General features: G+C 43.5%; 1 protein-coding gene across 7 annotated transcripts in view; it reads right to left on the bottom strand.

Moving 5' to 3' along the window:
* SPINK4 (serine peptidase inhibitor Kazal type 4) overlaps positions 1 to 14,348 on the bottom strand; it is a 69,850-nt gene that overhangs the window by 50,623 nt on the left and 4,879 nt on the right. The window lies entirely within an intron of this gene.

Raw genomic sequence — 14,348 nt, 5'->3', positions numbered from 1 at the left:
CTCCAAGGAATGGTCTAGGGCCTCTTTTCTTTATACCCATTAACTCTGAAATTGTAGTTCTTTGTTAACATTTCTACTTTCGTGCCTGTCTTCTTGTACATGAATATATATATATATATATATATATTTTTTTTTTTTTTTTTTTTACCAATCTTTTATTATCTGTCTTTGGTGTTAAACTTAAAATGGTCTTCCGTACTCCCCCTCCCTTCCAAAATTATAAATATTCATCTATTTTCTTCTTTTACTATTTTTGTGATTTCATGTTTTACATTCAAATCTTTCAGCCATCTGGAATTTATTCTAATGTCAGCCATGACTTGGAACTCTAAACTTAAATTTTTTCCTAATGGTGAGCCAGTTGTACCCACCATGCTTTCCATGTGTGGGCTTTTAAAAAGCAGCTCAGCCCCCAGAGCTCCATAAAAGCCTAGGAGTTAAGAATAGAAAAGCTAGGACTATAACTCAGTCAGATCCTAATCTAGGTTCCATTACTGCTCACAATGGGACTCTGGCAGAGCTTGGTTCTCCCTAGGGGAAAGCTCTGGCCCATGATGTAAGGCCCGGAGGGCTGAGGCAGTGAGAGGATATGGAGAGAGCCCTCTAGAGTTTAATAGTTGCTGCGTTCCTGCCATTGGGCATGGCCTCATGGGAAACAGCTGCTCAGCCTTGCAAGAAAACTCCAAGGGCTCCAAGCTCTACTCTTTAACTGTATATTCTTTCATTAACCCCCATGCCCTTTTCCTATAGATCACTCAAAGTCCAGCTCATGCTACTTCTCTGTGAAGCCTGCCCTGATAGGTCCAGTGAGGCTTTGTGCCTCCTCCTAGTTCCCACTGCATTTTACACAGATCTCTAGTGTAATTTTTGTTAATTGTTGACATACTGCCGTGGATGGATAAATTAGTTAAAAAATAAACTAAGTTACTAAGCATGAAGGATGCTATCTGCCAGGTGCAGGGAGAGAAGGAAAACCTCCAAACGATATGGACTTGCTGCTGACCACGTAGCAAGTATTCATAGACGTGTTCATCTGCCATGTTTGTTGAGGCCCAGGTATTCATGGCATAGTGGTTGGTGCCCCAGAGCAGCTGTGACTTTGATGAGGTGCTTGAAGCTACAGAGTCTTTTTTTTTTTTTTTTTTTGGACCAAGTGTTAGGTCCTGAAGATACCTGGGAGAGTCAACTTTGTCTCTTTCCTCAGGGAGCTGACAACCTGATGTAGAAGTGTGTAGTCAGAATCTTGGAAGAATTTTAGTAAGGGAAGAACCAGGCATATCAAAACCCTCAAAGAGAACAAGTAATGTAGCTGAGTTGGAGGACACTTGCTCGTCTATAAAATACATGCACCAGCAGCAAACCAGCATTTCCTGTGTGCTGAATAGATGCGAGGCTCTAAACTCTTCACACACTTCCCTCATTTGTTCCTCCTGAAAACCAGGTGGCACTATCAGTTCCATTTTGTAGATGAGAAAAGGGGCTCTCAGAGAGGTAAAATGATTTACCTATGGTCACAATAAGGAAGCCACAATCCGAAGCTCAGGTGAGGAAGGGCTCAGCTTCAGCTTCAGAGAAGAACCTAATCTTTGGCCATCTGAACTCCCTCTGCCTCTCCTTTTACTTGGAACTACCTGGTGGGGTTGAACAGAATTTTCTTTTGTTTTCTGGGCCTTTGCTTCGGTGGTAGAGATAAACTAGTAGAGATAAACTCCACGCTTTCTGGTCTCTCTAGGTCTTAATACAGGGCTTTGCACACAAGCTGGCTAAATAATGCAGGAAGAAAACCAACATTTTCAAACACAGTATGTCCGTCTCAGGGCTTGCACTGTTCAAAATTTATCCCTCTGAATTCTCTCCTGAAGATTATGTGAGACGTAGCCAGGAACCATGAAAATACTCATTCCTTTGACCTGTCTTTTGCACTGTTTCCTTGGGAGTGATCACTTTTTTTCATAAGATAGTCTACACTCCGAGAATTATTTAAGAGAATTTCTTAAAATACATATAACACAAAATTTATCATCTCAACCATTTTCAAGCGTTTAGTGCAGTAATGTTTAGTATATTCACATTGTTGTGTAATATACGAAATAAACTTTTTCATCTTGCAAAACTGAAACTGTGTACCCATTAAACAACTCCCCATTCCCCACTCCTCCTGCTTCCCCTTTAAATGACAGTTCCACTTTTCATTTCTATTAATTTGACTACTCTAGATACCTCCTATAAGTGAATCATACAGTATTTGTCTTTTTGTGATTGGCTTATTTCACTTAGTGTATGTAATGTCCTGTGTAGCATGTGTCAGAATTTCCTTCCTTTTTAACACGGAATAATATTCCACCCAGATACTGTTTTTTATTTAATTTTCAACTTTTCTATTGCTTTACAGTTTCTGTTTTTGCTATCACTTCCTAGTTTTAGTGCATTGTGAAAAGAAACTGTTATCTGTATTCATTCTACTTCTTGAAATGTATTGAGGTTTTTTTGTTTGTTTTTTACGGCCTTACGTGTGGTTGTTAATGATCCATGGATACTTAACAAAGTGCAAATTCCAGGTTTTCAAGGTATGGAGCTTGATAGCTTCAATTCAATCTACCTTGCTAATTTAGCAAATCAAGTCCTCTATATCTTTACTTTTTGTATGGTTTATTGACCATGGGCTAAGAGGTGTGAATTAAAATTTTCTACTGTTACTGTATTTATATCCATTTCTCTGTGTATTTCCTATTGTTTTTGTTTTATGAATTCTGATGTTACATTATTTTGTGCATAAATATTTATGACAGATCTTCATTGTTGCTCTCTGCCTTTATCATTATAATATTTTTGCCTGTATCTTATTTTCTGATTTTCTGTGAATTCAACCGTGTCTAATATTAATACCAAAACCTTTGTTTTCTTGTTGCATGTATTTGCGTGTATGGCATTTGTTCTTGTTTTCTATTTTTTCCTACTCTTTTACTTTCAGTATTTCTGAGGAACACTATTTTAGATATATCTCTTGCACACAGCACTAGTTGGGTTTTATTTTGTGATTCAATGAGCTGTTTCTGAAGAGTAAGGTTACCAGGTCAAAGTTAAAGAAAGCTTCTATACTTCTTGACCCCCATGGCCAAATAAATTGTTCTCCACTGGCTGGACCACTTTATCCAGTCACCAGTCATTTAGAAGCAAACCATCTTCCCACCATTTGCCAGCATGGCTATTATACTGCTGCTTAAATTTTTAATAGGTGAAAATGGGACCTCATTGTTCTCACATTTGCTTTTCTTGGCTTTATCTAATTCTACTTTAAGTAAATAAAGATGGAGGGAAAAAGAAGTCAAAATGAGGGGTGCCTGGCTGGCTCAGTCGGTGGAATGTGTGGCTCTTGATCTCAGGGTTGTGAGTTCAAGCCCCACATTGGGTGTAGAGATTACTTAAAAAATGATAAAATCTTAAAAAAAAAAGTCACAATGAAACAGTCCTTTTCAGATATCTCCAGTGAGATTAAGATGGGTGGTGGTGTTTCTTATTCTAGATTCCCATGGCATTGGACCAATCACTTCTCACAGGTTCCTCAGCTTGGGCTTTGAATTTTCCCAGGAGAAATTGTCAAGGTTCCTTCCTCACAGCCCAACACCTTGCTTTCTTTCCTTCTGTAGTGAATAGGCAACATAACATAATAGGAAGTTATAGGGTTTGGAGCTAGATTAAATGGATTTAAATCCCAGCTCCATCTCTATTTACTAGCTGTGTGATCTATGACAGTTACTTACCCTCTCTGTGCCTTGCTTTCCTGAAGTAATAATTCTCAAGGGTAATAATGACTACAACAGTGACACCTGTTGGGGCTGTTGTGCAGAAGAATTAATTTATGCCTACTCAGACAGGATTTTTTAAAAAAGTAATCTCTACACCCAATGTGGGGCTGGAACTCACAACCCCAAGATCAAGAGTCACATGTTTTACTGACTGAAACAGCCAGACACTGCAGGATTATTATTATTAGCTCCACTTCTGTGAAATACTCCTTTTTCACTTCAACTATAAGGTTTTGGTGGAAGCTTTTTCCTTTTTAGATGACCCTGCTTCCTTAGCTGATGCATTAGGTGTTAGGCCAGGGGCATGGTCCCAACACAAGCCAGTCAGAGTCCTCTCCTGGGATCTCTGAAATTGGGACATGAGAAAGGAAGCATTTAGTGATTCTCTGGCTGGGGAGCGGTCAGATGTGAGACCCAGGCTCCTGGCAGCCATGCTTCCAGCCTGTGGGGGAAGCCAGGTTGTGAGAATGAGGCTGACAGACATGTGGAGAGAAGGAGACATTAGAGATGGAAAGAGTCTGGCATTGTTGGACTCCTTCATTCTGGTGGTCCCCAAATGCACCTTATAAGCTTCCCACTCCTCCTAGGCTTGCTTGATTGAACTTCTGCCACTTGCCACCAAAAAAGGGTTTTAATATACTTCCTAAGGCACCTTAGGACAGTAAAGATTATGAGGTCTCCCATTTGTCTGTCCACCTCTCTCTAAAAAGCCAAAAGCTCTGGCAAGCCTAAGACACACACACACACACACACAGAGAGAGAGAGAGAGAGAGAGAGAGAGAGAAGGCAATTCGTAGTTTCTTGGAGTCAGCTGTGACTCCTTCCTTGCCCATGCTGCCTGCATGTGTTTCTACTTCTCCACGCACATCAAAAGACAGCTGTACCAATGTACAGGCCTAAGGAACTGTACTTGCTAAACAGGATGTGATCCCAGAAATGTGTGCCTTTTTCTGTACACCCCTTGTCCTATTTTCACTGCCCTATTGAGTAATTCACAAATATATAATGAGCACCTGCCAAGAACCATGTCAGGCCTGGGGCCCCAGAGAGGCAGCAAACAGTTCCTGATGTCAAGGATCCTGCAGCTTGTAGGGCTGTCCAGCTGTCAAAAGACGGCTCCGAGAGAGACAGTAGGGTGAGTGTTAAACAGATGCTTTTGCCAAGTGCTGCAAGAGCTCACAGGAGGCTCCATTACTGGTTGCCTGGGACAGTCATCTGGCTGGTCTATCCGCCTCCAGCTTCTCCCCATCCCAGTCCACCCTGTCCACTGCTGCCAGACTGTCTTTCTGAACACAGCTCAGTTGTGCAAGCCTCTGCCTCTGCCTTCTGCAGGTTGAAACCCCCATTCCTTAACCTGGCAAGATACTAATCCAGATAATCTCAGCCACATTGTCCACTGCTCCCTATTCAACCCACTCACCTTCATTGTACACATTCAGTGTCTCCCCACCACTGTGCCCCTCCTCACTCTGTTCCTTCTGTTGGTGATCCCTGCATGTCTCAACAGTATACACCTTCCAAGGTGTGATGACAAATGCCTTTCTTCTCTCATGGGCCTGCTCTGACCATCTGGCTATGTTGCTGTGTTGAGAAGGATTCTGTGGCTATACCCGGGCTTAGTGAAAGAGTAAAAGAATCAGTTAGCAAAATCTGCCATAGACACCAGATTGAGTGAGTACTGACAGCAGGGAAGGGGGTGGGGATGAACGGCACACTAGGGGTACATATGCAGACTCTATTCCAGGTCCAGGTCTAACGCATCTCCTTCATCCCCATGAAAACTTCCTTGCTCTTCCAAGTTAAATTAACCTCTTTTTTTTTTTCCCTGAATGTTTATAACCTTCTCTCTACACCTCCGTGAGAGCATAGATTGCTCCTACCTTGTATGGGTACACCTGTTTTTTGTCCTGTTTTGTTTGTTTTCTATTTGAGGAGACAGATGGTATCCTACAGAGGATGATACAGGTAGGGATTCAAAGCACATTAACTAAATGGATGAAACGATGTGGAACACCAAGATGAGTGTACAGATACAGAAGAGCCTCGAGGGGCCTTTCCTGATAAGATGACTTAGTCTATAAGCCTTGACCCAGACCAGACTCCGAGGATGGTGTTATTGTGGCCATGTTCTCACTCCTGAATGGATTTCCTGCATTGTTACTTCTGTCTCACTTGTTATTTGCTACCTACTTGTGAGTCTGTGACCACTGAAGTCTGAGCTCCCAGCCTTGCCTTCTTTCCTTTACTTAGTAAACCATTTTTTAGGCAGGGGGAGGGGCAGGAGAGAGAGAGAATCTTAAGCAAATTCCATGCCCAGTGCGGAGCCTGAAGTGGGGCTCAATCTTACAACCCAGGAGATCATGACCTGAGCCAAAATCAAGACTCAATACACCATTTTTGATGCCTCCTTGATGGCCAGTTCTGTGCTCGCTGTTAGGGGCACATGGATGATGTCCTGCCTTCAGTCTGATCACCGACTTGGGGAGAGTGAGGTGGAGGTGGAGAAAGACTGCGAGCTGAGTCATAGGGAACAAGAGAGCAGTGATGTGCACCCTAAGAGAAGAGCAGGAGAATGCTGAGGGAGAACAGCAGAAGGCTGCTGGAGGAGTGAGGGGGTGGGGGTTGTTGACACACCCACCCACACCTGCCAAATTCCCTCTTGGTCCTAACTGTGTCGCCTGATTGCTGCAAGCTTCTTCCCCAGTTTCAGGACCCAAATGGATGGAGTCAGGACCTATTTAAACAGCCTCAGTATACCCTAACACCCCCTACCTGCCCCCAACCCACACAAACCTCAAGAGCACACAGCACTAATTTCCTTTCTAGACCTGGGATCCTCATGCTACCCACTGAACTCCCTTGAGTATCTCTTGCTGTAGTTCACATCTGGGACTCTGGGCCCAGGTAATCACCCAGGCTCCTGAGTGGCACAGGGGGCCCTGGTTTTCCAGTCCTCAGGCCTGGGTGACCACCATGGGCATCTGTGATGTCCCCAAATTATTACAGGGTCTCCAGAACAATCACCAGATTTGCTAAAGTTGCTCTGCTCTTCCGTCCCTCTGGGTTTCTGGTCCTACCGCAGGCACCTCCCTCCCCCTCCTACCAACTCCCCCTCTCTCCACCTACAAACATGTTTAGGCTGCGGACCCAGCTGCAGAGCTGTCTAACCCTGTTGGCAGGAGACGGGCTGGCTCCAGAGAGCCGGCTGGAGGGGAATGCAGAGGCTCACATTTCTTTAGCTCGTGCCAAACATTATTCAGACATAGCTTTTCAGACAGACACAAATTGCTCATCCAATAAACACAGAAGGGCTAATCCCAGGACATTTATCACAGTGGGGAAAGATGAGAGAAAGGACAGTCACAAGAGGCCTTTGAGAGCTGGCCTGGCATGGCTGGCCCAAGGGGAGGTGGTGAGACCTCCATGCACCCATGGGGTTTTCTCCTTAGAGGGCCTGAAACCCAGCACCGGAGCTTTGGGATTTGCTTTCGTCGTGACATCCAAAGCCTGCGTTGGTGCATACACTTCCCGTGGTGAACAGAGGGAAGAAATCAACATGGGTCAGGTGCCTTTGTGGGCAGACAGACCTTACCTCCAGTTGTCAATGGTCATGTGGGATAGATGGCTACAGGGACTTCCTATATTTCCCCCAACATGCACACACAAAATGTCCTCAAGGCATTCTGTAGTTGTGTGCAGAGTTCTCAGGAGATGTCCCTCCTGGCTTGGAATCTCTCATTTCTGGAATTCTCATTTCTGACAGGTGTGAGAGCATGGCTGCTGAGAAAGCAGGTTGAGGGACTAGGCTGACCACCGTGCCAGGGGATCAGAGACATGGGGATCCTCTGTCCACAGCAGAGGGCTAGCCAAGCCATTGAAGTCCTTTCCTGGTCCCTTTCTGCTAGGTCCTTCTAAAGAGCCCCATGAGCATTCCCCTTCAGGGACTGTGCCCAGAAATGAGAGAAACTAGACCCTGATCTGAGGACCAACATCAGAGCCCAGGGAGAGGAGGACCAGGTGAAGCCTCTGTAGATAGCCTGGGTCCCCCACTGCCCTATGTCTGGGTCTGTGCCATGCCACTGAGACTGGAAAGAATGCCCAGGGGTGAGGGTCTCCTTAGTGGGAGGAGACAATGACTAGATCGGGGTAAGGGCATGATAATAATTGTCAACTTTGATACAGTCAGGCGCTATTCTCACTTTTCTCATAACAACACGATGAAGTAGGAATAGTATTATTGGTACTACTTTCCAGTGAGGCACTGAGAGTTTAGATAATTTACCTAAGGTCACCCAATTAGTGAATGGGAGGCTTCAGAATCTGTGCTCTTAATTTGCCATATGGTCTATGGGTGTAAGTAGAGATGCAGTGATTTCAGAAAGCAGTTCAGAAATTCCAGTTGTGTGGGAATCCTCAGGATGGTGGGGTTTGGAGGTCTGGAGTTACCAGAACTGGGATGATGCTTTCTTTCTTTTTTTAAAGACTTTATTTATTTATTTGAGAGCGAGAGCGAGAGAGAAAGAGAGATTGAGAGAATGAGTGGGGAGCGGCAGAGGGAGAAGCAGACTCCTTGCGGAGCAAGGAGCCCAACATGGGACTCGATCCCAGGACCCTGGGATCATGACCTGAGCTGAAGGCAGACACTTAACCAATTGAGCCACCCAGGGGCTGGGGATGATGCTTTCAAGGCACAGTGTTAAAACAGGTTTCCACTGAGGACCCGAGGGCTTTAAAATTAGGATGACTAACGCTCCCTGGTTTTCCAGAACTGGGTCCTGTGACATGGGATGGTCCTGGGCAAACAGAAGTAAGTTTACCAATCTATCTGTAACAAAAGGGCTGGGCTTGAATCATTGCCACAGACTTCAGGACCCACCTGTGGGCTAAACTCCTTCTTGCACCTCCCAGGCTAGAGATTCACAGAGTGGCATGCTGATGAGGAAGATAGGCAGAATAACAACCAGCCAGCAGCAGCTCTTCCCAGACACTTGGGAGGAACCAACTATACCATCAAGGGGCTCTACAGTAGGGACACCACAGCCCTCAAAGATTAGCGGAAACAAGGTGCCTTATGGTGTGGCCAGTCCGAACACAATCAGGAAGGCTGAGGCAAATTCTCAGGCGAGATGTGGCAGCCAGACAGGCAGCATGAACCTGGTGGTCTCAAAGGAGGCCAGAGGCAGGGCCCAGCCCACTGCCTGCAGAAAGTTTCTTTTCTGGTTCCTGAGACTTCATTCCTGCTAGGGATGACCTCTCATCTACCCACATACCTGGTAAACCCACTTGACCTGCAGTCCTAGGCCCAGCAGCTCTACCCTTCTCCCTCTCTGGCTTTGTCCCCACTTGTTACATGAGCATGTCTGTCAGTCTCATTGGTTGCAAAGATCTGAAACTCACTAATGCAACACCTAGAGGATTTCAGTATAAGGAGATTGGGTTCTGAGGCACAGAAATGCTATTAGGCCTCAGGAGGGAGGAGAATGGGGCAAGAAGCCGAAGGAATGTAGGTAGTGCTCTCTTCATTTCTAGGTACTTTTTGTGGTCTCTTTTTTTCAATCAGTTTTCTTTGCTTCTCTATGTATTGGCAGAAGGTGGAATATTTATATAATTTCAATTCCAGCCATACCTAGGGTCTGACTGACCATCCTGAATCTCAAAACCAAATTCTCAAGAGAGACCCTCTCACTGGCCCAGCTTAGGTCAGATGCTCACCTTTGGTCCAATCAGCTGTGGCTGGTAGGTGGGTTCAAGCAGTACAAAAATGGATATGGAGGACCAGTCCCAGGAGGGTCAAGGTTTTTGGAAAAAGAGTCACCAGAAGCTGGCTAGACACTTTCACTTTCTATCATATAGATTTCCTAGAACTGATAGGTAACTGTGCCTTCCCTTCGCAGAGTTTATAAAATTTCTTTTGTAGGTCCCTTCGTGCTTGGTTCAGTGTTATTCTCACTCTTGAATATTGTAAAAATTAATTTGGGTAACTGTGGTAAACCATTCAAAAATCTAGTTCTTAAGCCTGGTGACCCATCACCTCTACCTTACACAGCACTCTGTCTTTTTCTCCTTTGTTTTATGGTTTAGGATCTGGCTACTCAAAGTGAGACTGACAGACCAACAGCATTGTAGTTCTTTTTTTTTTTTTTTTTTAAGATTTTATTTATTTATTTGAGAGAGAGGAGAGACAGAGAGCATGAGAGGGAGGAGGGTCAGAGGGATAAGCAGACTCCCTGCTGAGCAGGGAGCACAACGTGGAACTTGATCCCAGGACTCCAGGATCGTGACCTGAGCTGAAGGCAGTCGCTTAACCAACTGAACCACCCAGGTGCGCCCCAGCATTGCAGTTCTTATTAGAACTGCAGAATTCCCCACCCCCTCCCACATATTCGAGTAGCTTCTGCATTTTAACATCTCCCCAGGTGATTTTCATTAAAGTCTGGTAAGCACTGGAGGAGCTTCTTGTCCTATCTCTCCTAATAGGCTAGAAATTCTGATGGCAGGGTCTCCATTCAGCAGACGTCTGGCATACACTTTTTATGTTCAAAGTGCCTTGCATTGTCTTGCAAGGGACAAAACTCCTCAAATGCAGTAATGAGGGATTAAAACTTAGAATAGTGGTTGAAGAAGATGAATTAATTACATGGTATCTGAGTTTTGCTTTGAAATAATCCTACAGGAGGTGGAGGGAAGTTGGAGGTATAGAGGAAGCAAACATGGGGTGATGGAAACATTGAGGTTCATTATACTATTCTTCCTACTTTTGTGTATTTTTGAAATTTTTGATAATAAAAATTAAAAGGAATAATGGTGGAATACATTGTAAGAAATCATCTAGCTGCTTAAAATAAATTTGTTTCCTGGCCAAATGAAGTAAATGAAGTAAATCCATTCCACTTCCAAGTGGGATTGCACAATTCCTGTCAGAGACTTTTGGAGGACGCGTGCAGTAGGAAGAAGTTTGGAACATTGGTCATGTGCAAATGATTTTCTAATTTTGCAAAAGTCAGGGTGGTAGTTTCTTTCTGTCACTTCAAGCTGAGACTTGAGGAAAAGAAGGGAAACTTGCCAACTCATGTAATTCATCAGTCCAGGGGCCATCAAATATGGCCATACTAGGGCACATATCCCTGCCTCCGTATTGGCTTAATTCTCAGGCAGGCTCTTTCCACGATAGCCGTAGGGGGTTAAATAGTGTACGCCCCAAATTCATGTCTACCCACAACCTCAGAATAGATCTTGTTTGGAAATAGGGTCTTTGCAGATATAATTGGTTACGTCAAGATGAGGTCATACTGGATTAGAGTGGGCCCTATTTCCAGTAATTTGTGTCCTAGCAAAAAGAGGAGAGGACACGTCGACAGAAGAGGAGCATACACAGAGAAGGCCATGTGAAGACAGAGGCAGAATGGAGTGATGCAGCTAAAAACCAATGAATGCTGGGCTGCTGGGAGCCACCAGGAGCAAGAAGAAGCAAGGAAAGATTCTTTCCTAGAGCTTTCAGAAGGAGCTGGGCTCTGCTGCCCTCTTGATTTTGGATTTCTAGCTTTCAGAACTGTGAGAGAATAAAGTTCTGTTGTTTTTAGCCACCAAGTGTTTGGGAATTTGTTACAGAGTCCTAGAAAACTAATATTAATACCCTTGGCAACTCCAGGATGGCCACCCCAGAGGAAAGGAAGAGACTTTTTCTCAGTATTTCTCAATATTTCTCAATCAGAATTCCTGAGGGAAGATGTGATCTTTGTTTCTTGGCCTCCTTGGACCGTGTGTCAATCCCTGAACCAGTCACTGTGGCCAGAGGGAAACAGTGCTCTGATTGGCCAAATATAAGTCCACTGAGGAGCCCTATCCCAATTAATTATATGGTATTTGAGTTCTGAGGTTAGCCTATCCCAACCACACAGTGGAAGAGTGGACCTTCTCTTACCATAAGGAGGAATGAATAAAGAGTAGACAAAATTAACACCAGTCCATTACAAAGAGAAAAAGTTGATTCTGCAAACTATATTTACCCAGGAATAGATTTTTAAAGATATAAAGGAAGTAGAGATTTCTCAGAATAAGTCAGGGCCAGGGCAATCAAATTTCCTTTTATGGCAGGTCCCTGACCTGACAGATCACAGAGATGTACTTGATAGTCTGTTGGCAAACTGGGTCTTCAGCAGGGCCTTTAACAATCTCTGCCAAGAGATCCTTATGGATAAAATGGGAAAAATGAGTTGGATGATAGTACAGTTAAGAGGAAAAGTAACCTGCTAAATGACTGGAGTAAACCTTTGCCATAATATTTGTCCACTCAATATGCAATCCCTTATTTTGGAATAATTTTCTAAAAATAATACAATATTGGAGGACTGTAATGCCCTGGCTCCCACCGTGGAAGCAGAAAGAAGGTTCTCCTTTTCACTTCCTGGCAGCTAGGACTGAAGCATGTGAATTGGGCCCAGCCACTCTCACCAGGGACTTTGAATTTTTAGGGGATGATGCTAAGAGGCAAGGGTAGTGTGGAAAGTATACATGGTGACAGCAGCAGCAGCTTGAACAGTCTTGAAGTGGTGGTGTTGAGTATTCACTGGCAGTGGTGGTCATGGCCAAGCCGTGGTGTAAGTGACTGTTTTGCAGTCAAAAACACCGATTGGCACAATGACTGTATTTAAAGGATCCAAGTCAACTTGTAGGGTGTTTCCACTGTTTCAGGGCTCTGTTTTCAGCCCTGCCTTTTAGTTTAACATGAATATCAAAAAGTAAACGTTGTGTTAGAAGGCATCTATGAAAGTATGATATTTGGAATTATGAAGGCAACTGAGGATCTTGCTCTCTTCTGTCGCTTGGACCCCAGCTGGAATGCTGCATCCAGTCCTGGGCACTAGTCTTTCTTTTTCTTTTTCTTTTTTTTTTTAAGATTTTATTTATTTATTTGAGAGAGAAAGAACAAGCAGTGGGGAGAGAGAGAGAGAAGCAGACTCCCACTGAGAAGGAAGCCCGAAGCGGGGCTGGATCCCAGGACCCGGAGATCATGACCTGAGCTGAAGGCAGACGCTTAACCGACTGAGGCACCCAGGTGCCCCTGGGCACTAGTCTTTTATGAAGCAAATAGGCAGACTGGAACCTGGTCAAAGAAGAATGATCAGGACAGGGCAGGAAATCAACCATAAAACATGAAGAACAGTAGAAATGGGAGCTATCACATTCCCTGCCTCTGGAGAAGGGGGACTTGGTGACACGCACACTTGGATCTCAGATTTCCTAAGGACCAGTGCCTATTATTACCTCCTTTCTAAGTGGGAGTGTCTACTGTGATTTTTCTGTTCTGGTCTTCCCACTGTATATTGGATGTATGGGTGGAGGGTAGATAACTTACAGAAAACTTGCAAGTTTAGTACAAATACTTTTTTGGATTGAGAGTAAGCTTCTGACATGATGTCATATTACCCTCCAAATCTCATATGTATATTTCTAACATAACCACAATACAACCATCAAAATCAGGAAATTAACACTGATACAATAGTATCATCTTATCCCTAGTCCCGATTCAAGTTTCACTGGTCATCCTCAAAATATTTTACAGCAGAAGGATCCACTTCAGAATCACAGTGTTGCATTTAGTTGTCATTTCTCTTTAGTACCCTCCAGTGGGGAACAGTTCCCCAGTCTTTCCTTGACTGTCATGAACTTGATATTTGTTAAGATTTCAGGATGGTTATTTTCTAGAATGTTTCAAAATTTGGATTTTTCTATGTTTCCCATTGAAATTGTAAGTATTTTGTGGAGGAGATACTTTGAAATTATGTAAATATCTTGTTACTCATCAAATGTTCATTTCTTTATTTATATCAGTATGAACTCATAGTTTCTTATTTTGTTCAATTGGCTGTAAACTGTTCCTATCAATATTTATTTTCATGCTCAAATTGTTCCATACTTGGCCAATGGGAGCTCCTTCAAACTGATTTGTGTGTTATTTTGACACATACTCACTATTCTTTGAGCCCTTCTTACTTTTTGGTACATGATTTTCTAGGTTCATCTTGTAATATCCCTGGTCCATTCCTGAAATCAGCCTTTTCTCCAAGAATACCTAGTTCCTTTTATTGGAAAATGATGTTTAGAAACCAAGATTTGAGTGTTAAATATGCTCATTGCTATTGGGAAGTTTCTGCTCCCAGCAGTTCTCCCAGGTATTTACTCATATTTACATGTAAATACACACACACACACACACACACCCCTGTATTTATTTCATTATCTATCTATATATTGAAAACCATGAATTCACACCAATTTCTCTAATTCCAATAAAGTGTCAAAGAGTTCATTTTTGTTTTGTCCTTGTCTATATTTGTAACTCCCTTCTCTGACAGTCAGAAACTTAGGTGACTCTCATTAGCCATATATATAGTTACTTCTTCTTCTTTTTTTTTAGTGTTTTGTTGTTGTTATTTTTAAAGATTCCATTTATTTATTTGACAGAGAGAGACACAGTGAGAGAGGGAACACAAGCAGGGGGAGTGGGAGAGGGAGAAGCAGGCTTCCTGCTGAGCTGGG

This window comes from Mirounga angustirostris, unplaced genomic scaffold (genome assembly GCF_029215605.1).
Source record: "Mirounga angustirostris isolate CCGP_5_RB_7025 unplaced genomic scaffold, mMirAng1.0.hap1 SCAF_15, whole genome shotgun sequence".
NCBI classification, from domain to species: Eukaryota; Metazoa; Chordata; class Mammalia; order Carnivora; family Phocidae; genus Mirounga; species Mirounga angustirostris.
Note: the sequence above shows the minus strand (reverse complement) of the source record. Positions and strands in the feature narration are given on the sequence as shown.